Source organism: Desmodus rotundus, chromosome 9, assembly GCF_022682495.2.
Source record: "Desmodus rotundus isolate HL8 chromosome 9, HLdesRot8A.1, whole genome shotgun sequence".
In the NCBI taxonomy this organism is placed as follows: domain Eukaryota; kingdom Metazoa; phylum Chordata; class Mammalia; order Chiroptera; family Phyllostomidae; genus Desmodus; species Desmodus rotundus.
In genome coordinates, this window is record NC_071395.1 from 29,977,009 (window position 1) to 29,999,677 (window position 22,669).

The window sequence follows — 22,669 nt, forward strand, 5'->3', positions numbered from 1 at the left end:
AATGATGCCACAAAGGCTGCCTTTGAGTTTAAGACACTCTTGCTAGGTTTCTACTCATGAAGCAAAGACGAGAAACCCCAACTTCACGTGAAATGGAGAGAGGCACTAAAATGCTCACTATATCATAAATGCTAACTTTGCAAAACTGGCAGCCAACTGAGACCATTTTAGTTGTGAATATATTTCTGCAACTTCCTTTCCCATATATCATAATTAATGAAAAATATATACAGTAGTCATTTTAAACATTTAAAAATGATTTTCTTTTGCAATTTTTAAGAAAAATTAACCAACAAAATTCTCACTAGCCCATTCATTCTCCCCTAACTACTTTCAAGACCAACATATACTGAGTTTTGAGGTAGTTTAGGTGATGTCTGAATATGGACTATGGGAACCCAAAGTCAAAGGGCCAAGGGATTTATAGAAGAAGAATGTTCCCGTAGCAATTACTGCAGTCTAGGATCAAATCGTTTAAGTGTCAAATCAGCTAACTTTTATCTCAGTGTCCAAAGTCACATTACAGAAAGAGATTCATACTGTCCGTCTTTTTTCCCTACCCATGTTCAAGAATCTATTTGAGTAGAGACTCTTAATGCTTCTAATCACACAAAGGTAATTCCCGACTTAGATGGCAAATGTAATCATCACACGAAAGTATGGAGGAGCATCATTTTTACTTTTAGAAGCATCCAGACAGATGAATTCAGTCCAAATCTATACCCTCCCTGCGCTAGGCACAGCACCAGGGGTGAGGAATACAAAGCTAAGACACAGTCTTTCCCCCTGTCACCCAAGAATCCAGGAGGGGGAGAGAGTCAAGTAAAATAATAATCACAAGACAGTGTGACAGCTGCCCCACCAGAGGCATGTCAGGGACCCACCGTGGTGTACGAAAGAAGACCCAAGTGGCCTGGGGGCCAGGAAAACTTTCTGTAAGTAGTGAACATGTAGCTTAATTATCAAGGAGTTCACCAAGTAGACTAGGGAAGAGAAGCTGACTCAAAAAGGGGAAGACCATGTTCAAAGTGGTGACCAGACAGAACCTGGCATAACTGGGGAAGTGTATGTAATTGGGCACTGCTGCTGGTGTACAGAAGAAAAAAGGGGAATAGACTGGAAAGGCAGGCTGGTCCAGATGATGGAGGGATGGTACGAAATGCCGTGGATGGGGCGGACTCGCAGGTTTTGAAAGGACCAGTGACATGGCCGGTTTTGCGTTTAGAAAGATCACCTTGTTTATAGCGTGGCTGATAGCGTAGAGTTGGCTAGGAGCCTATTACAACGTCCAGGAAGGGAAGAGGAAACAGGGGCTAGAACTAAACACAGTGGGGAAGGAAAGACGTAGGCAAATCCAAAAGAGGAACAGGAATTAGAATGTACAAGATTTAATGACTGACAGACTATAGAGCAGGTTAAAGTCACCGCAGACCTCCCCAGCAGTGGGGCCTCTGGTTACACGGACAGCTCTCTGAGGAAAGCAGCGTCTCATTTGTCAAGAACCAATGCCTGGCACTGTAAGTGGAATACACATAAATGCGTGAATCAGGGATTCCAACTGACAACTTCCTTGGGCTTCACAGCACACTCACTGCTACACTTGGAGGAGGGCCTGCCTGCTGGCAGTGGCCGAGCAGAGTCCATCGTGGCTCCTGCCGGGTCCACTCACCTCTCCCCCTAGCTTCATGCTTCTCTTTCTGTGCAACTCGACTGGCGGGAGGTATCATGACAACAAACAGCAGCAGCGACTCTTATATTTATGAACTGTCACAAATTGAGAGGAAGAATTAGGACCTGTCTTATGAAAGTAGCCACTCCCTAGGAGGAAAGAGGGACTAAGTAAGGGAAGAGGACCTCATGGCATTCTTGGCACACCCTTTGCTTACCTGTGTGGCATTAGGATGATTTCCAGCCCCGGAACGGGGACAACAAAACATACACCCTGACTTGAGGGACTATTTTGTGAATGACCACTGGATGAGCGCTTTAAGCGCACCGAGTAGTTTAGAGAGAGCTAGAACTAAGGTCTCATTCTCTTCTATCAACTACTCTAACGTTAAAGCTTCTACAGAATTTTATGCTCTTATTTTTTTTTTGCTATGCAAAAGGTACATACTTTTCAAAAACGGATCTAAGTCACTCTTTTCATACCTAAAACTGAAATGCGGGCCCAGATACCATCTTTGCAATACTTAATTTTTGATTGTACAAAATATTAAGAAATCATTCTTGGGTCTTCATCACATTTTTTCCATGTAATATATTTTTTCTGATTAAAAGAATGATATAAAATAAAGCTCTCATAAATAAAATGATTTAAGAAAGGAGAAAGAGAAAATATTATAAGCTTTCCTCTACAGCCCTGGCCAGGTGCTCAGTTGGTTGGAGCACTGTCCTGTGTACCAGAAGTTGCGGGTTCAGTTCACATACCGACGTTGTTGGTTTGACCCCAGGTTGGGGCACATAGAGGACACAACAGATCTCTCTCCCTCTCCTCCCTCTCCAAAATCAATAAATATATCCTTGGGTGAGAATAAAAAAATATGTATATATACATATATATGTTCGTGTGTGTGTGTATAAAGGCTTTTCTCTACAGATAAAATAATTATCATTAAGCAAGATAAAAACAGGTCTACCATGGATATTTGTTTACAGAACTAGAATTTTAGATCTGGAAAAACTTGGATGTTTTCTCATAAAAGTTTTTCTTTATATGACACTAGAAAGGGACGCCTAGAGAACATAATTACCCAGGGTCACACAACTTAGTGGCTTAGAACCAGGATAAAAGCTCACGCCCAAATTGGGTCTGATAGTACATTAAAATCTCTTGCTGTATAGGCAATTTTTAAGTTGTTCTAGCCGTTGAGACATGCAATGAAGGCTACTCTGATCACAGGTATATCTTTTAGAAGAGTTTATTGATGTTTTAGTGTGTATTTATTTCTTTGAATTCTCATTCTAAATCAGTAGTCTGAAATACTTTTGGTCCCAATTAATATAAATCCTTAATTGATCAGAGAGACGTTTCCGCACAGATCTGATGGCCCAGGGAATAAACCAAACCTGGGAACTGCCTGCGAATGGGATTCTGCACTGGTGGATGGTGCCTCGATGCCAGCCAAGCCAAGCCGCCAAACACATTACAATGCAGATAAAAGGGTTAGCATGCTGTCGTAGCATTTTTCTTTAATCTCTGACACCATCATTATCAAAGTCTGTAGTCAACCTACAGCTGGGTCAGAAGCATCTCTAGCCACTTCTGTCTTGCTGCTTGTCTCTTCCACCAGATAGTTTTTCCAGCATCTCTCCATCCCCTTTATAAAAAATAGTGTCCTTTCAAAATGTTCTCCCTGCTCTTTGGGAATATGTATACAGGGAGATTAATAAATTTTTATTATAGCCTAGTTAATTTCTGTTGCTTGCCAACCTATATATAGCACTACTTCTGCCAGCTTTCAATTCTTCTTGTTTTAATTTCATCTCAAGCCCACTTCCCAAGAAGATCTTGGTGTATTTAGTATGGAGGCACCTACATCCAGAGTAAAACTAGGAAGGAGCTGATGGATACCTGAAAGCCTGCACACCTCAGTGAGCCAGAACCCTCCGCTGGCCTGGAAAGATGGCCAGAGGATCCCATGCATCGGAGAGCTGTCTTATTAGGGCGCTGGCCCCTCGCCGCTGCCTGGAGGTCCAGGTGGGCCAACACTCTGCCTAGATGGAGGAGGCAAACACATGTCCCCCGTACAGCCTACAGAGCGCCTGGTCTGTAAATCAGAGAGCAGTATTCTCAGCATGCTTTCCTAAATATGACTCATGGCCTGAAGCAAGTGCGAGTTTACACTTTCATGCAGATTCCGACATACTCTGTAAACTCTTAAGGCCCTAATAGTGAAAGTGCCTTTCCTGACTGCCCCATTTGATTACACACAGATGGCTTCCCAAGCGGCTAAATGCAGTGCTCTTGTCTGCAACTGGGAGGGAAGTTCTTCATAGAAGCAATCATATAAAGGTCGGTTACCTTGTAGTGGGACCGCCCATAATAAGGTATTCACACGCCCATAATGAGTGTGAAGGATAGTATCACTAAGTGCCTAACTAAGACAGAGAGTAATAAGAGGAATACATCCAGTGTTCTAAGTGACAGGCACTGTGATGGGAAACTTGTCACAGGTCTCCCCGGGGCCAGGGAGCTGAGATCAGAATTAGGGTGGAATTAGGCTCCTAAAATGTAAAATGGGATGGGTCCTGAGGTTAAGAGCAAGAACAGAAATTTTGAGGTGAAAAGTGGGCCCATTTAGCCTTTTAGGATTAAGACTCACAGACTGGGAGTGCCATACTAGCTCCTTTCCACAGTTTTGCCATTTACTAGTAGGTGGCCTCTGGCAGTCAGCTGATCTCTCTGAGCCACAGGCCCATCTTTTAGGTCCCTCCCAATTCTACCATTCTGTGACCAAGAACAGCAGCCAGGGACGTGATTGGGGCTGGCAAAGGAAAGAAATGGTGCGGTGAGGAGACAAGAAGGGAAAAACAAGGGGTTGTTCATGTACAGATGAAGATCTCACTGCAGGGATTTCAACCAGGGCCAGGTACTATGATCGCCAAGCCATTTGTGATTCAATGGATGGCCCAGGGCCCAGCATGTACAAGGGAACTGGTTCTCCATAGAAAATGCAACTTTCTGTATATCCCTTATGTTCTGGACTACATGACGAGGGAGAACAGAGACTCAAGCTCCCAAAGTCTTTGGACCCCCCCTCCCCCCACATCCCCATCGGTAACCTTCAGCTGTCCTCAGTGCACTGCAGAGGTGAATCGGCTCAGATTCCTGTAGGGCTTCTTTAAGGTAGGCAGGATGGGCCAGCTGGGAGGCTGCCAGGTAGGGATGCTCCTCAGGGCTACAGATGCAGGCCTCTCCCTTCAAGCCCACTCTTGGGGCAGCTCAGCACAAGGACTGAGCCTTGCTGCTCGTGCCTTGCTACCCGGACTAATGGGGCTAATCAACCTAGCACCCTTGCCCACACCACTGACCCAAACTTTCCTCTTCAGACCAAGGGCCACTAGCTCTGTAAATCTCTGCTGTACCACCGAGGGGCTGGTGATTATCAGTACCCTCACCTGGAGCCTTGAAATCTTCATTTCACTGGATAATTCCTACAGAATTATTGTGTCTGCTCTTGCAACTTGGGTATAATTTCTATCATGAAAATTCCCCTGTAACAAAACATGGTTGGTGCCCAAATATTTGTTGACGGTGCTAGGCACGAGGCATTCATTACTTTTTTTTTGAATGATTAGTAACAATCTGTACATGGGGAATACCTTGAAGAAAATTAAAATAAGTTATTATAATGTACATTTGCAGGAGTTCCTCATTCAAGGGTGAAAGCTAGAGAAGGCCCTTTCACGGCCTCAGTGATATCTGGTCCCTGGCTGCCTCGCAATTTTCATTTCTCACTCCCTACCAGCCGCACGGGGCTCAGCTCATCCTGGAATGTGCCACAGACACCAGACACCTCGAACTTGATATTCCTTCCATCTGGAAGCAGTTCCCTGGATACTTATAACACTCACTCCCACACTTTTCCTTTCTGACTCTCAGGCACCTGCTGGTATGTCCCCTGGTCAGCCAGCCCTCCCTAGTCATCTTACACAAAAGAGTGGGCTCTGCCTCCATCACCTGCTGTCTACTTTTACCCTGCCCATGTTTTTGGTAACTACCACACATTACCTACCATGTATGTGTGCATGTGTCTGCCCCTACTAAGTTTTAAGTTCCCAGAGGACTGGGCTTCTGTTGCAGACATTGGTCACTATCTGTCCCCCATGCCTAGAAATGTGCTTCTTGCAGAGCCAAGCACCTGAATATTTGCTGAGTGAATTTATATTACTTTTATGCCCTTTCATTTGGTCATATTACTAACTTACTGGGCAGCTACATTTGCCCTGCATTTCTGACAAATTCCACTCATTTATTAGAAATTCTAGGTAAATATATCTATTATTTATCACAAAACTAACTTTAAAATATCAACTAAGATTTCTTTAAAAGTCAGTCTTTGGAGTTGCCTCCTTTCCTAACACAGCCGGGGAGGCTGTGGCGCTCCAGACAGGGCCCTGGGAGCAGAGGCTAAGGGAGCAGGAGGGGGCTGTGGGAATCCAGGCTGGGGCATTGTCTGAGATGAGTAAGTTAATGGGGACTAACTTCTGTGCCTGTGTGGGGGTCCAGAACAAGTGCCACTCTGTTAGGCAGATCATTTTGAGTTGAAAACAATCAAGGCCCAGAAGGCTCAGGAAGAACCTTATTGCCTTCCCACTTACTGCCTAAAAGAATTTAAGACAGAGTACCTGCTCCAGGAAGAGAACTATCATCATAGGTAACTACAGTCTAATCTGATCTAGGTGTGGTAAGCAGGAATCTAGCAAAGCCCAGTTCATAAAGGTCTTGTCTTCCCTCTACCCTTGATTCAAGAGGGCCCAGCAAATGCTTGCTTCCTAAACATTGACTCTTTTCCATCTCCCGGTGAATTGCTTAATTCAAGTCCTAGACCCCTTCTTCTGCCTCCTTAGTCCAGAATGGCATCTATATCTCACTTTGCCTCACAGTCTGGAATTTTCATGCTTATGTGAATTCCCCATGTGCACTTTTAAAGCTTGATTTTCTCCTGTTAATTTATCTTATGTCATTTTAATTATTTGCCCAGCCAGAGGAACTAACACAGAAGGGAAGGGGAAAGTTTTCTCATCCCCTGAGATATATGTTCTTCCTACTGGTGAAATGAAAAGCAACTGCCTACTTAGTTTAGATTGCAAAATGCTGAAACCAGTCTTCACTCCCTATCGCTGTGATTGTCTGATTGGGGCCATTCCGAGCTACAGCACAGAACTGGATCACCCGCGGTTTCTTCCTTTATCAGAGTTTCATCTATTTGAAAAAATATGCTCTATACCCAGAAAGGGTAGTTTAACAAGCTTGAGATATGTCGTTTCCTTCCTCCTTTACCAGCCCATTTCCACAAAGAGGAATTGCATAACGAACACTTCTCTGATCGCTCATGCCAAGTGTTTTTAATAGCCTCTTACTAAGAACTGGATCTTAGTGAAAGACAGTCCAGAAGAGACCCTGCAATTCAAATTTTGCTCAATTTAATTCTTACTAAGAGCATGATAAAGTCTGTTATGTTCACCTAGCATTTTTGGGTTACAAAACACTACCACAAAAGTTATCTGATCTGACACCACACTGAGCCACGTGCAGGCTTGTGTGGTTCTGTACACATTGACAGTGAGAGAAGCAGAGGCCAAACTACCAACCCTCCTGGAAACACTTCTTTGGACCCAGGCCAGGCTCTGGGAACCTGGACACAGTCTCAGTGAGTGAATGCCACGGCTTGGGTAATAGTCCAAATGCCACAGACGTCCAAACCATCATAATTATTATTTTAAAATAATAATTAAAAATATTGTGACTATTTAATTTTTTTTAAATTTTGTACATAAGAGCAATACTTTTGCACATATCCTAAGATCAATCAATCCCCCAAATTAAGTGGCCCTAGACACTTTCAGTGTGACAATGGAAAATAAAACACCAGAAGAAAGTTGAAAATGTGGACTCAGTGGTTTCCACAAAGAATTTTTGAGGAGCCAGTCATATCAATTAACTGAACTCAAAGTATTTATGAGGCCACTATTATCAATTTAGTACCAATTCTTATGGCGATTTAAAAAAGAAAACCCTAAAGGTGCTTAGAATTTTGATGACATCTGCTTACAAAGTCATATATAATTAAGCACCAAACTGGGTAAACACCAGAAATTCAGTGGCAGGCCAGCTGGAAAGGTCACAGACTATTCCCTGGGGTTGGCCAAGTCCTGGAAGATGAATAAAGAGACAGGGCAGTTTCCCAGCAGGAGTAACGGCTTACTTTAGACAAGCAGGGGTGGAAATAAACATGGCATGACAATTAAAAATAAAAATCTGTTACAATGTGTCTTAGCAAGGCCCAGCCAGAAAAATTCTATTGGATATTAGGCACCCTTCCAAAATTCTTTTAATAAGAGGCCTCTAGGGCCTCTTATGAGAAATGGTAAAGAGGACTTTGGGACAGATGATCTGTTACTTAGGATGTAAAAATGCTCACCCCAGTAAAGAAGGGGAGGTGGCCATGACCTGGAGGTGGGGAAGAGATGCCCTGAGAAGGCAGGGGAGGATCAAAAGTCCACTACAGGTCCTGGGTTCATAGGCACTGGGCAGAAATGCTCAGCCTCCAATAAAGCGAAGGATTAGTAATACTCAAATGTTTTCTTGCAATTAATTTCAAGTTCCTCAAGAGTGTTTTAGAAAGGAGAAAAAGCTTTAGGAAGTCAATAAGAGAAAGACTCACTCAGAGACCAAGTAATCTAGGGTTGTCCAAAGCTTGAAGGGAAAAAGTTTCCCTCCCACTTGGGGCTGACAGCAGGAATGGCAAAGAGATGGATGGAGAGAGGGCCAGAGCAGAAGTGCAGGCAGGCTAGCAGCAGGGCAAAGCAGCCCAGTGTCTGGCTTCACCAGGGAAGCCCACATTTACAAAATGAAATTAATAATAGCAGCTGAGAAGCAAGGAACATCAATGATTACTACGAGTATTGGGTGAATCTTGGAGGCAAACACTAATGCAGTTTTCATTCAAATACTTTCCTCTGCTGAGGACCAGGGAAAGTGGATTTATATCTTTAAGAAGGCACAGTTCTTATGCATCTGCCTACCTGTTTACATGGGAGCCTGGCTTCTGAGAAAAAGTCAGCTGCTTGTTGACTTGGGATGGTCTCCACTGTTATAAATGTTATAGAGCTCTCACTAGTTTCAGGAGAGCACAGAAAAGTACAGACCCAGGAACAGAAGCATCCCATCTTGTCTAGGAGAGGTACTGCTCTCGTAAACAGATCACAATGATCTGTTTTAGCCCCAGGCCACACCCTCTGGCCTTAATTGAACTGCCTGTGCCCCTGCAATGGATAATTCAGGAGCACTTTACCCCAGCCCATTTATTTCCTTAAGCAGCAAAGCCTCCCCTTGTGTTCTTCCTGGCACCCTGAGCCAACTCAAGTCCTCAATGGAAGGAAAGAGTTGGGATTATATTTAAAAATCTGCTCAGCCAACTTCCTCTTTACCACTGTTTACAAAGAGCTGATTTCAGCCTAGACTCTAAAACAGTTAGTTTGTAATCCAGAATTAGGTAAGCCTTCCCCACACTAATTTCCTTTCAGTCTGATTGGCAAACACCAAATGCTTCTGTCCACAAATGGGAAAACCATCAGGGAATTAAGTTCTTCTTTCTTTGATGTCTGTTCTATAAATCTATGCCCTGTGGTGATGAAGTTTTGACTTCTTCCCTCACAAACAGCTCTGTGTATACTCTTTCCTTACTTTAGCTCCTCCTACTTAAGCAAATGCAGAAGTTAGTTCCTTTAGTAACCCAAAGCCTTGCACTTGGTAGCAGAGCCCCAGAGAACTGCTTTAAGCCAGAAATCCCTTGAGAGGGTGTGCCTTGCACATTTCCCCAGTAGTTGGCATGGATAATCCAACTGCATCCTTTCCTTTCCTTCCCGCATGGCTACCACTCCATGGTATTGTGCTTATCATCTCTGACTGGCATCATTTAACAGGCTCCTTCCTTGTTGACCTGCCTCTGGTCTCACCTACCTCCAGTCCATACGCCATGTTGTTGCAGAAGTCAGAAGACTCTAAACGATCTGATTTAAAACATATTCCATGTCTTCATTTTGTCAGTAGCATAAAACTATGAAGTCCTTGGCAGAACATACATGATCCTTCATGGCCAGACTCCCATCTACCTCTTTAACCACGTTGTTGGAGCATCCCCTCCCCATCCCTATCATGTTGTTCTTCCTGAACTCTTTGAAGCCCCCTGAACCTGTGTCTTTCGCCATGCTGCCTTCCATAACCTTGCACAACTGGTGGACCCCTACTTACCACTCCAGCACACCCCAGGTAGCCCCAGGCACTCCTTTTCTCACTGACTTTTACCTGTAACTTCATGTTTTCACTGTCACTGTCTTTTTTGTCCATCTGTCCCTCCACCAGATTATAAGATCTCAGGTTATCAATATTTGTTGAATGAATCAGTGAATTAATTAATGAACAGATGAGAGAGGCTGATCTGAAGATATAGGTTTGGTATATGGGTGACTGATGCAGTCCTGAGGAAGTTAAAGAACACAGTGGGCCACAAGATGAGAAGACGAAGGTCAGAACCCAGTAAAACTGGAAAGATAAACACTCAGAGAAAGAGCAATAAAAAAAAAATTTAGAAAAGGAAAAAACATCTAGGGTACATACCCCAGAGACCAAGGCAAAAGAGATTCAAAAAAGAGGAACCACTCACACTGAGCTCTTCCTTTGCAGTGGAAAACAATAATTATTGCATCATTATATAGGGAAGTTTGGGTAAAAATATCAAAAAGTTATGTAACTAGAGGCTACATAATACAGATGTACGGTTTTGTTTTCATTAGTATAAATCTTAATCAAGTCTTACTGTTCTTTCCAGTATCAGATTTTGCCAGCCTATGGCTTTCTTTACCATGCTGTCTGAAAAATTTGTTTCTCTCTTCCTCACTTCTTCTAACATACAGTTCAGTTTCAATTCAGAGTTTTTCCTGTAACACTAAGATTTCTTCAGTTTAGGGTTTCCAGACACAGAGATGTCCATTCAACTGGGCTATAAGTTTTTAGAGGACAGATATCAAGCCCTTGAACATAGAAGAGACTGAATAAAATATGTTTGAAAGAATGACTAAATTCCGTATACTTAATGCAGCAGTTAGGTCAACTTCTGCATTGTAACATCTAATATTACAGCTACCACCCATCCCCCAGCAAACATGGAGCCCATGGCAAACGTTGCTAATTGATCCTGGCAGTTGCTCTGCTGAGCCCGTAGAAGCCCAAAGCACTGCAAGCAGCTTCTACCAACTGGTCAGAGTTGGCCCAGATGACATAACAACATGCTCAAGTTAACTGTGTTAAATTTGAGCTTTTGCAGCTCTTGGCTCATGACCGCATGGTATGTAGCCACAGAGCAGCTGTGTGCCGAGAGGACAATGGGCAGAAACAAAGCAGTCAAATTCAACTTGGCCTTTCTGCCTTACTTTCTATGTTGCTTTTCTATTAGGAATTGTGAACACAAGTTTTCTTAAGCTATTAATTTCACACATGCCTACAAATGTCATTTCAGAGCATTTCAGAAAACCAAATCCCATAAGATGCTGGTTCCAGATCTCTATCCATCACTGATCACCTCTGGTTACATACGCTTTGTCAAAATGCCCTGTGAAACTTGAGATTTAGCTACACACTGCTTTTTGGGGAAGATGAATCTGGCAGCAGACTGGTCATTGCACCTTCCTGTTTAAAAATCCTTTGCTGGTTTCCCATTGTTTTCCTATAATAGGATAAAATCCAAACTCCTTTGCATGACATGACTTTCTCACAATGAAAGGACCACTTCATTGCCCTGCTCCTGCCCCTGCCCATTATTCCATCACACCAAACCCTTCTTTGTGTATGGCCGCATTAGCTTTCTATGGCTCTTTTCTATGGCACATAAGTCACAGCCTTAGTGACTTAACACACATTTATTTCTTTCAATTTTGTGGGTTAGAAGTTCAACATGGGTCATAATGAGTTAATCAAGGAGTTGGCAGGGCTGTTATCCTTTTGGAAGCTCTAGGGGACCATCCATTTCCTTGCCTGTGCCAGTTTCTAGAAACTGCCCTCATTCCTGGGTTCGTGGACCACTCCCACCTTCCCAGCCAGCAATGGCTGGTCAAGTCTTTCTCACACAGCATCACTCTGATGCTGACTTCTGCTTCCCTCTTCGCTTATAAGAACTCTTGTGATTATACTGGGCCCACTAGATAATCCTGAAAAATCCCTCCATCTCAAGATCCTCCACTGAATCTCATCTGCAAAGTCCCAAAGTGAGTATCTTTTGGGGGAGGAAGGGCTGTCATTCTACTACCATAACGTTGTTCTTTCTGCCTGCAAAGTCTACTTCTCTGCTTAGAAGTCTGCTTCTCCTACCCAATTCCTAAGGCATTCCTTAAAGTCCTGTAGATGTGTCCCCATTTTCCTGAGGCCCCTCCTCCTCTAACCCAGGGGGCTCATTCCTAACCCTCCCCAGTTCCCTGTGCAGCCACCGCCCCTGCAGCACTTACTCTGCACTGTAGTTCATCTTTCCTCAAGCCTGTCTCTCTGACTGGACTGTGAGTCACTGCGTCTTACTCATTTCTGTAGCCTCCGGGGCCTAACTATGAAGATTGAGGGGAAGGAAAATGCAGGTGCTGTTTTAATGAGGAAAGACCCCAGGTGGAGGCACAGGCAAGACTAGTAAATTCACAGGACTTCTGTTTTGAGTACAATTTGAAGCTAGATCTGACAGCCCTTACCTGGATATTATCACATAATCAACCAAACCCCTTAATCCTTTAACTATTCCAGGGAAGTATTAGAGCATGCTTAAAACCCACCATTTGCATCTAAGGCCATTTTTAACTTCGATGTAATCTGCCATGGATCACAACAGTGAAAGTTTTAAGTGTCCTCCTGGGTTTGGCTAGAAAAGGGCAGGCCACACCCCAAAGGCTTGGTCAGATGCTGAGTTAGTGCAGATACTATCTACATGCTTCATGAACTCTAAACAGATGATACTCATCTGACAGGTCTGACTGTACTGTGCTGGAGGTTAAAAACAACTTTGCCACAATATTTATTTGGTATTCCAGTATCTGGAAGTTCCTGCATTAAAAAATAGAACAGAAAGCCCAATGAAGCAAAGTTTACACAGTTGAGCTGCAAAAACCCAACAGTTAGGTACAAAAGAGAAGAAATTACCTGTTTCCTAGTTTGAATACAAAACTACTTCGCTATTTTTTCTTCATTAGCAATAATAAAACCCCACCTCAATCTAAATCCTGTTGGTTTTGTTAGTTTTAGGTGAGGAGAATGTGGCATTCTTGAAGCCAAGAGTGGTGTTTAAATATGTCTTTCGCTAAAATTTCGTTGTTTCACTGTCTTTCCTAACTAATATATACATATGATTTTCAGACCCCAAAAAGGGGCCTATTGATCTGTATTAAACCTCACACTCACAAAGGGAAAACTAAGGTTTAGTTGCTTCCTCTAAGTCCGGAAAAAGCCAAGGGTGAGGGGAGACAGTACTAACTTCCACCTGGGAATGTGGCCTGAGAACACTGGGCCTGCTGTACAGGATACGCTGTGCACATATGCATTGCTTCATGGGAGATTTCAACCGGAGGCATTTTTATAGAAAAGGGAAGCAAAATTTCTGCATATTTGTATTGGGTTTTTCAAATGTCTAAATTATTCTATAAATGTATTCAGAAATGTGTTTAGGAACAATGAACACCAAATTATTTGGCTAAAATGGAAGATTACAGGCCTAACTTACAGAAATAGAAACCATTTGTTGCTATTGTCTGGACATTTCAAGCCTTTCCTTTTATAAGATCTTGGTTCTGTACAGGCACAGCATGGAGCCCACTTGGGGACACCATCCAGGGCGGCTGGAATTACAACCACAGCCACAGAAGTCAAGAACAAACATTAAAAGCTAGTCACAACCCAACGAAAAGTCAATGCACCTCCAAAGTCTGTTACGGTCTATCAAGAATGCAAACAAGGAGTTTTGTAATAAGCTTAATAAACAAAACAACTGAGCCCATTAAGTGATACTTATGGAAATAAGCTTGAGAATATAGCTTTAGTTAGAGGAAGAACTAGTTCCTACTAAAACAAGGATTGATAGCCTTGTTCTTATTAGGTCCAATAATCCTAAGAATGGTAATGGTACTAAATATTTTAGGAGAAATCAAGAGTAGAAGTCACAGTGGAATCTACAAATTGCTTTTGTAAAAGTAAAATGTCAGTAGAACTACATTGTTCTAACTTACTCTTCTGAAAATAAATCTCCTTTCACCTTACATTTCATCTCGAATAATTTTACTATGTTCAGCATAGTAGCAACAGAAAAAAAATGTGTTTCATCTAGAAACAAAAGTGAGAAAACGTTACAAAAACATTGAGCTTCTGCAATGGTAGGCTTTCCACTTCTTACTATAAAGCCAAGATAACACAAAATAAATATTGCTACAGTAACCAAACTTTTCTGTAACAAGTATCCTTAAAAACAATGGCAGTACAACCATAGTATATTATTTTCTACAGTGTGAGCAGATAATAGAACTGCAAACCTTTTTTTGCTAGCTTGCTTTATAAATCTTGCAGCTTGCATGCTCCAGTTTTTTGGAGGGGAAGGCAGGTTAATGGTCGAGCGTAAAATAAATCAGCTCTGCAATTACTTTGTTTTTTAAGCCAAGGATGCACGTTTCCCTTTCCAAGCCATAAAGCAATTCGATGTGAACTTGCTATTGAGTCAAATGCGACAAACTCGAGTGCTCCAGTCGCGAGGCGGCGGCTCAAGGCACTCACAGCTTCCCGCACTCCTGCAGCATCAAGAGGACGCGCTCTCCCGGATACAGCCGGAACCCGAACTCAGGGCCTTCCGGGACAGGATAGTAAACCCTATCTTCTGTTTCGGGGAAATTGAGGCACGGTGACCCGAGAGACCTGGAGTTAGGCGAAAGCCCCTGTCGCGCCTTTGCGCCCCTTCCCCCTGTAGACCGGTGAGGTTCCTCGGTAGCGCGGTAGACACCACGTTCCACGCCGTAGGAGGCTTTTGGTATAAGCCTGAGAGGCTGCTGTCCCCCAGTCCATCTGCCCCCACCGGTCCCGCCCCGCACTGATCTTGAAACATCCTGCGACCCCAGGAGCCTGCTGCCCGGATCTCGCTGCCTCACAAGTGTGCAGGCTGCATCGTGGGCTCCGCCGACCTAAGCACCAGATAAAGTTCCCCGGGAATAGTCGCAGCCACGACTCCACCGCCCACCCGGTGCGGTGCTCTCCACTACCCGCACCCCCGGCTCGCCGGTACCCCAGCTAACCTGACGCTGCCGTGCCACTCAGGTGGCTGCGGTGCGCTCCTCGCCATGGCCAGCCTCAGTGCTGCCGCTGCCGCTGCGCCGCGCTCTGCCTCTGACAGCCGGCAGCACCTACTGCGGACAAGCTGCCTCCGCCAGCCCCTGCAACGAAGCCGGCTGCGCGGCGGGCGGCCGCCGGGAGTGCGGCGCTTCCCACCCACTGGAGCCTGAGCTGGCTGGTGCTGAGCATGCCCAGTGCGGCTCGCCCGGCGGTGCGGAGGCGCGGAACTGGGCGCGGTGTCTCCGCCGGGTTTTCGCAGCAGCCACCGGGGGAAAGGCGGTGTTGCAGGAACAAGTGGGAGCCTCCGATCCACCCGCAGAGCGGGAGGCGGGTAGAGTGTTCCTGGGAGTCCCTCATTCAGTCCACGTAGCCTCTGGGGCGGGACTTGGTGGCCCACTGGGCTCCACTGCAGCACACCTACCGGAGCAGAGGACACTTACTTCTGATGCTGTAGCGCTTAGGCAGCGTGACTGATAGTTGAGACGCATTCGCAACCAAGGATTCCACCGCAACTTTTCTGAGTGTCGTGCCGCCTAGTTGTTCAGGGACACCCAGGAATAGGTTTCTTAGAATACCATCTTGGGACAGAAGAGAACCAACCACACAGCCCCCGAACCTACCCTATTTCCGGGGCCACCTGTCAAGCCACCTTGTGATCAAAAGTTTCACAGGCCTTCCCAGGTTACTCCGCTGTCAGTTCTAAATCCCACACATAAGAGGCTGGACAAAGTACGCAGGACGTTCACTGGTGACTTCTAAGTGGTGTGGTTCAGGGATTTTAAATTTTCTTTTTTTTAATTTTGTTATTTGTAGTTCCTAAGTTTTGTTCTAATTACAAAATGGAGCTTTTTAAATGAAAAAGATGCGTTAGTCTAAAACGCCCGCATGTATCTGGCAGCAAGATCTTGCACTGTAAGCGTCTCCCACCACCCTCCCCCTCCCCCTTTTCTTTAGATTTGCCAGGGGCTGTCAATTTCAGGGTCCGGGACTGAGCTAGTTTTCCCTGGCTCTTCTAGGCCCGCCCCTTGGCCACGCCCCCAGCGGTCCTTTTAGTCCAGTACGTCCCTCCTCTACGGTTCCTGCCAAAACCCGGGAAGGTAGATTCCACACACTGACAATTGTGGCTCCCGCAGCCAGACTGGTCCTGTTCCGCTGCAGGGTTAGGGACTGCTGTCACCTAGAGTGGAGGCTTTTAGCAGCTAGCAGTTCCTCTCTTTCTTCTCTCGATCTTTGACAAAATAGCGCCACCGACCCCCTGCCCCAAGTTCAGACCCGTAGAAGTGGGTCAGGACCTGACTGAGCATGCTCTGGGCAGTGCCAGGCTACCGCATGTGGCTGCTTCGGGTTGCCCAAGATTGTTGTAGCTGCCCTCACTCATCACCACATAGAAGGTCAGGAGGCCGGTGGAAGCAGGGCCCTAGAGGGGCGTGATAGCCTGGACACGTGGACGGACAGGTCCCCCTGCCAAGATCCGTAGTGGGTGCGGGGGTAGTGGGTGCGTGGGAAGTGGGTGCGTGGGATTTGGGTTACAAATGAATCAGAGCATGCTTTTTCCCTAAAAGGTTGAAATTAGAAATGATATTTTAACCTCGCTTTTTTGTGGCATCTCAAATAACAACACATTTTAGCTCTAAGAACTTTCCAGTCTGGCTTTCTTTCAAGAAACCCAAGCCTTCTTTTATTTGTTTTTCAAGTATTTACTAAGCATTCTTTACAGTTGCACTTGAACACTAAAATTTCACCTGTGTTATCAAAGATCAAATCTTTGTCCTCTCTCTCAGATAATTCTGCAATATTCCTTTATTTTATTCAGGCTATACTGCATTCACCATCAGACTCTCCTGCTTCCTTTTCAAAATCTCAGAGAACCTGCAGAATGTTCTCATATTGTCTTTGATACACTTGAGGTAGGTGTGGGAAACTTGCTTTTAATCCTCTGTTACCGAGGAGAAGTCTGAAATGGAGAAAGCTTACAGGGAAGAGATTTTATAGGCTTGAGATAAACTCAAGAACTCACAGAGCCTTGCATTGAGCCCAGGCAGGTGACTGGGATAGTTGTCTGTTTTATCTGGGGAGGAGGAAAATGGGCAGGTGGGGCAACTGCCCAGTGAGGTTTGGTGCGACAGACAGTGGAAATGCCCTCAGTGAGGGTTGGTTCCATTTCAGCATCTCCCACTCTTGCATCCCTCTCCAGCTTAAGCATGACTGGAGACACCATTGTTGGTGGAAGGCCACTTCTGGGAAGAGTAAGTCCCCCCTAGGGCTCCTAACTTGTGCTGAAGTCATCCTCCTCCCTGAAATTTCCGACTTCATTGTTGCTGGTATACCTGAGTACTGCTCTTCAACTTGCCCAGGTCCCAGTAGACACCTCCAGCACAGACAGTCTGGCCTGGGAATGGGTAATGACATATCTCCAATAGTCCATTCTACCACTCCTCCCCATCTGAAGCTTTCTGGTCCCCTGTGTTCCAGCATGGTTAAAATATGCAAAAATATGAAGTGAGAAATCAAAACCTCTTGGGCAGTTCCTTCTCATCTTCCTTCTGCAGGTTCTTTTCCTTTGCACCAACCCCCATTGTAGGCGCTCTGTCCTGTGGCCTGTTCCCTTCTTGTCTCTCTGAGGGCTCTCATCTACCTGAGGACTGTCAATACCAAGGCTGTGTTGATGTGTGCACATGTGGTCATGCTGTTTGTTGCTGGGATCCTTTCTGGTCCATCAGGCCTCTGTTCTGATTAGTCAGTGTCTATGCCCGACTGTCCATGCCAGTTGTTAACATTTTAAATCTTATCTTTGCCCCAAACCATTACTTCACATACCTGAGTTCAGACCCTTAGATATAATCTACCAAATATCTTAACTGCTATGACTCAGGAAACTTGAACCCAGAATGTCCCAAAGAGAACTCAGGAGCTGTGCTTGCTCTTCTGCCTGTATGTACCAGCTTGTTCACTGATTCCCCTACCATCTCAGCTATGCACATCGCAAATGTGGATGTTATCTCAGATTCATCCGTCTGCCTTTCCCCTGTCATCTAGCTGGTCGCTGGCACCATCCACCCTTCCCATAGACACCTGTGAATGCAGACCCTCCACCTCTACCTTCCCTTCCAGAAGGACCTTCTCTCTGTGTTCCTGCCAATCCATTCTCCTCAGATTTTCTTTTTAGACAATTTATATTTCAACATGGCTGCTAAAAATCCTTAAATGGATTCATAGTGCCTTCAGGGGAAAATCTAAATTTCAAACATGAACTGGCCCCATCTCTGCCTCCAGATTAGCCTCCAGCCAGTGTCCCTTAATGTCCCATGTCCTAACGATCTGAATTTCTTGACATGAGAATTCACACCTCTGTGTTCCTGTAGTTCTTCTCTCTGTCCTTTCCCCATGTTCACTCCTTGGCAAACATTGTCTGCAAGACTCAGTGTAGGCTGGGTCTCCTCTGGCCCCCCCAAGGTGACTTCCTCTTGAATACTTCACCTGAACCATATACCTTGTCTCTATTGTGACACCTAACTTGATTTATTTTCCTGCATCTCCTCCATTACATTGTAGGCAGCATGGCCACATGACCTCCTTTCAATAATCTTTGTATCTTTGTCCTCAAGAAAACTTTACTTGGTAAGTGAATAATAGACATATATACCTATGTAATATTTGTAGTTTATTAATTTTTAAAGTTCTTCCTGAGAACTGTAAATAGAGTGAAAAGAAAAAATCAGAACAGTCACATCATATCCAACCTGCTGAATGGTTATGCTCCTTTGAGTTGTATAAGCAAGGTCTTGGATTTGATTTGAAACCCAGTGATTTTCTTCAGCCGCAGAAATCAGGATTTTTTTTTGGAGCCAGTCTGATGTACTCCTTTTATCAGTCTGTAACTGCACAAAGCGTAGTGCTGTATTGCTTATTAATCTACAAAGTCCATTGTTTTCTCTCATTGTGTTTCTTTCCACTGTGTAGCTATAACCTCCTATGGTTACTTCTTAGAATAGCTCTTGCTTATTTTTTCGGTGGAAAGTATGGGACTCGGAGGGCAGATGAACCAACCATTTAGGAATGGACATAATTTTTATAGTTCTACCAGTTCCCTTTGTCTGCTGAGAGCACCTGCACTATGACTGGACAAACTGCCTCCTTTAGTTTAACCAGGGAAGATGAACTCATCCCAGACCTCCTGAGTAGAGTGGTCCAGTGGCAGTAATTTTTATAGCCTCTCCAGTTGATCCCAAATGATATACATGAGAAACACAGTTTTAAGTCATATGGATAAAAGGAAAAAATTAGCTATTAGTCTAGAACTTCAAGTAGCCCCTAAATTGGTTTTCATTGGCAGAAAGATATATGTGGGTGAGAAGAATATTTGTCCATTTGCTAAAAGTGTTATTGATGTTTGTGCTCATTAAATAGTCTTGGCTTATGTTAGAGAGTCTGGAGAATATAGATGGATACGTACGTAGTCAGGTAGCTGCTTGTTTTTCTACATGTTGAAGTACAGCGGCATTTTACTTGATGACTCATGTAGGCCAGGTGTTATTCTCCAGCATCTCTTTCCAAAATTCAGCCTCTTTTGACAGAGGGTGAATGGGACAGTGGAGGTTCTGACCTTACTTCCTTCCTGGAGGAGGACAATCACAGGTGATTGTCCAAATGTGACCCTACATTTGGCTTTTTCCTTGTTCTTGGGAGTCTAAAAGGGTACAATTAGGAAGGAGGCTGGGGAAGAAATGAAAGGAAGCAAACACTTCTCTATAATCTTGTGACTTGCTGAGGAGAACAAAGCTTCTTAAAAAGTCTGAGTCAGTATTAGGAAAATACTCCCTTCCTCATTGTGGTTGAGACTGAGCATTGATGTTGTTGGTTCTGTGGAGGTGTATGTGTGCATGTGTGTGGTCTAGCCAGTTAGCCAGCTGCGAAAATAAGGAGAGCAAATGGCGCGCCTGCAAGTCATGTGGGGCAGAAGACCCAGCTTGAAGGAGCATGCCCTTCCTGGACCTCCCTTTGAGACCACACCAAAGCCCCACTCTCCTGGACAGTTTCCCGCCCTGGGACATCAACAGGCATTGCAGACAAGTCTCCCTCTCCTCAGGGCTTCATTGCAAATGGCGACACAGATTGCAGGACACGAATCCTGGTAGGAGAAGGGATGAACCTTCGAATCACCTCCTGTGTGTAGGGACTTCCTGAAAGTGGCTGGACATTTGCATAGGAAGGTTAGAGGAGGGGCTCTCCTTGTGAGAAGTGTGGCGAGCCTGACTGGGGAAATGAGATGAGTCCCAGAGGGGGCTCCTTTGTATAAATTTGTCTTCACAGATGCTTTACCTTAGATTCTGGAAAAGATATGTTATGTATATAGCTTGAAGGTTCTCTTTTTGTTTTTGTTTTTTAGTGTGTAATTTCCTTGGGAAGGACAGAAGGCATAATATCCACTTAGCCACCATAGGATAGAGGAGGTCAAAGTTGGCTGATAAAACTAATCAAAGAAACAAGTCACTGGTCAATAAGTGGGAAAACGAGCACTCCAAAAAGCCAACATGACCCCCTCCTCCCGGAGCATGGCCCACAAGGACAACACTCGACAGCACCCACTTTGAACGTTGCTCAGAACTGAGGACCTCTCAAGTCCAGGTGAGCTTCTGCGGCTTTGCTGCAACCTCAGCAGGAATAACCTGAGAAACCTGCATGATGAGAAGAGTCCAAAGTAAACTTGGAAAGTTGAATTGTAATTTTCAAGCCTCTCTTTTATGAGTAGTTTTTGACTAGAACTAAGAGGATAGGAAATATTTTATTTTTTCTTTTTATCTTGTCAATACATGTGACACCAAAAGTCTTAGTGTGGACAGGGGAGCTCTTGCCAGGGCGGAGGCTGGGAAGAAGCCCTGGCATGTGGCCAGTGCAGGGAGATTGGAGGGTGAGGTGGATGATGGGAGTAGGATCCCATTTGATGGTTTAGGAGACTGACAGGCAAGGATGATAAGAATGAGATGCTGTCCTGGCAGTAGGTGGAAGGAGCTGATTTTCATCTGGTGAGACCTGAAGGGCACTAGGAGGCAAAGAAGCCCTGTTGTATGTGGATGGCCAGCTTCCTTTCTCCGGCCCTCCCCTTGGTGCGGTGATGGTTGGACAGATCAGGGAGCTGCTGTCCAAAGCCCAGGTCCTGCCCTGAGAGACCACCACATGCGGAGCATGAAGGCCCTGAACATCTACTAGTGAGTTGTCACCATGGGAAAGGACTGTAGTGGGAACTGAAGTTTACTTCTGATACTTCTATGATTGTAGCTTGAATCAATGTGAGGAATGAAGTTACTTAACACATTGAAACTCTTCTGCCCACTCACAAAAGACACAATCCAAAATATTCTCACCTTCAGTATGATCCCACCTTCCACTTCCCAATCACTGATACCATTTCTACCTGCAATTGCAGGAACGATTGTCCTTGGTTTGTTCTCCACTACGGATGAGTATGCTTATCAATAGTTTCCCTCACTTATGGACCATGCAGTGGTTATAATATAACTGCACTTATCTGGCTGGAGGAATAGGTTTCTTCATGTGGACCACACCTGCTTTGCAGGCATTTATAAGCTCTGCAGCTTCTCTTTAGTGGTCTTTTCAATTTAATCTAGTATAGATTCTAGCACATATAGATACCAGTAAATTTTGTTTAATTACATGCTGGAAGTTGGTGTTAGAACTCCACATTGGATTATCTTGGAGGCAGGCATTTTAAAATATGGATACCATCCGTCCCTTGGTTGGTCTGAAATGCCATTCAGACTTTGGCCTCAGTCTGTCTGGTATTGGGTCTGCTTTTCTTCCTGAAGAAGTGTTTCCGATCTGTTACCAGCATATTTCTCCCTGATTTGGGTCAGCTGACAAAAAGGCAAAGCTGCTCATGAATGTGGATGAATCGACCAAATGCATAAAAATTTTTGAAGGACAAGGTTAAGGAATAGTTAGTGGCTATTCTTCAGTATCATAATTTATTGTAATAGAGCATTTCTGCTATTAATTTCTTTCTCTTTCTTCTTCCCTCTTTATTTCTTCCTTCCTTCCTTCCTCCCTTCCTTCCCCTCTTCCTTCCTTCCTTCCTTTCTTTCTTTTCTTTCTTTTTGATTGAGAGTACATTTATTAAACCTGGATACAGAGAAACAAGGAAGGGCTTAACATAGAAGAAGCAACAGGAGAGCCCAGCCTGGGCTCCTTTGATTCTCTAGAACTGTTATAGGAAAGAAATGAATTGAGGCAGGGCTGCTTTAGCTCACTGGGAAGTCCGACAAAAGTGGGCCTTGGAGACAAGTTCAGGAGGTTAGCCTGGGAGGAGCTGCCACTGCCCATTGCTCCCTTGGTTGTGAGTCTCCTGGGGTCCCTTAGAGTTTAGGAGATGAATGCCTGTGGGGGAAGAAGAGCGGGGGAGGGAAAGTCACTGGCATGCTTCCCAGAGGGAGAGCACACTGTGCTATTAATTGAAATGAGCCTTTCTTTTTGCTTTAAAAGGAATTTTAAAGTTGTCTTGAAAATAACCATCCCTAAAATCTGAGGAATATTGTGATTGTATTTATGAACTAAATGGGCCACTTTTCTTAAGCTGAATAAAAATTA

At 44.5% G+C, this 22,669-nt stretch overlaps 1 protein-coding gene across 2 annotated transcripts in view; it reads right to left on the bottom strand.

The window, feature by feature from the left end:
• MFAP3L (microfibril associated protein 3 like) overlaps window positions 1-15,769 on the bottom strand; it is a 44,324-nt gene extending 28,555 nt beyond the window's left edge. Inside the window, exon 1 of one of the 2 annotated variants that reach the window (XM_024568778.4) lies at window positions 15,031-15,769. The gene's annotated coding sequence lies outside the window, so the exon portion shown is untranslated. Of the gene's footprint in view, window positions 1-1,400; window positions 1,493-15,030 lie in introns of those variants that run through there. The other variant, XM_045202374.3, reaches the window with a different exon arrangement.
• Between the last annotated feature and the right edge of the window lie 6,900 nt (window positions 15,770-22,669).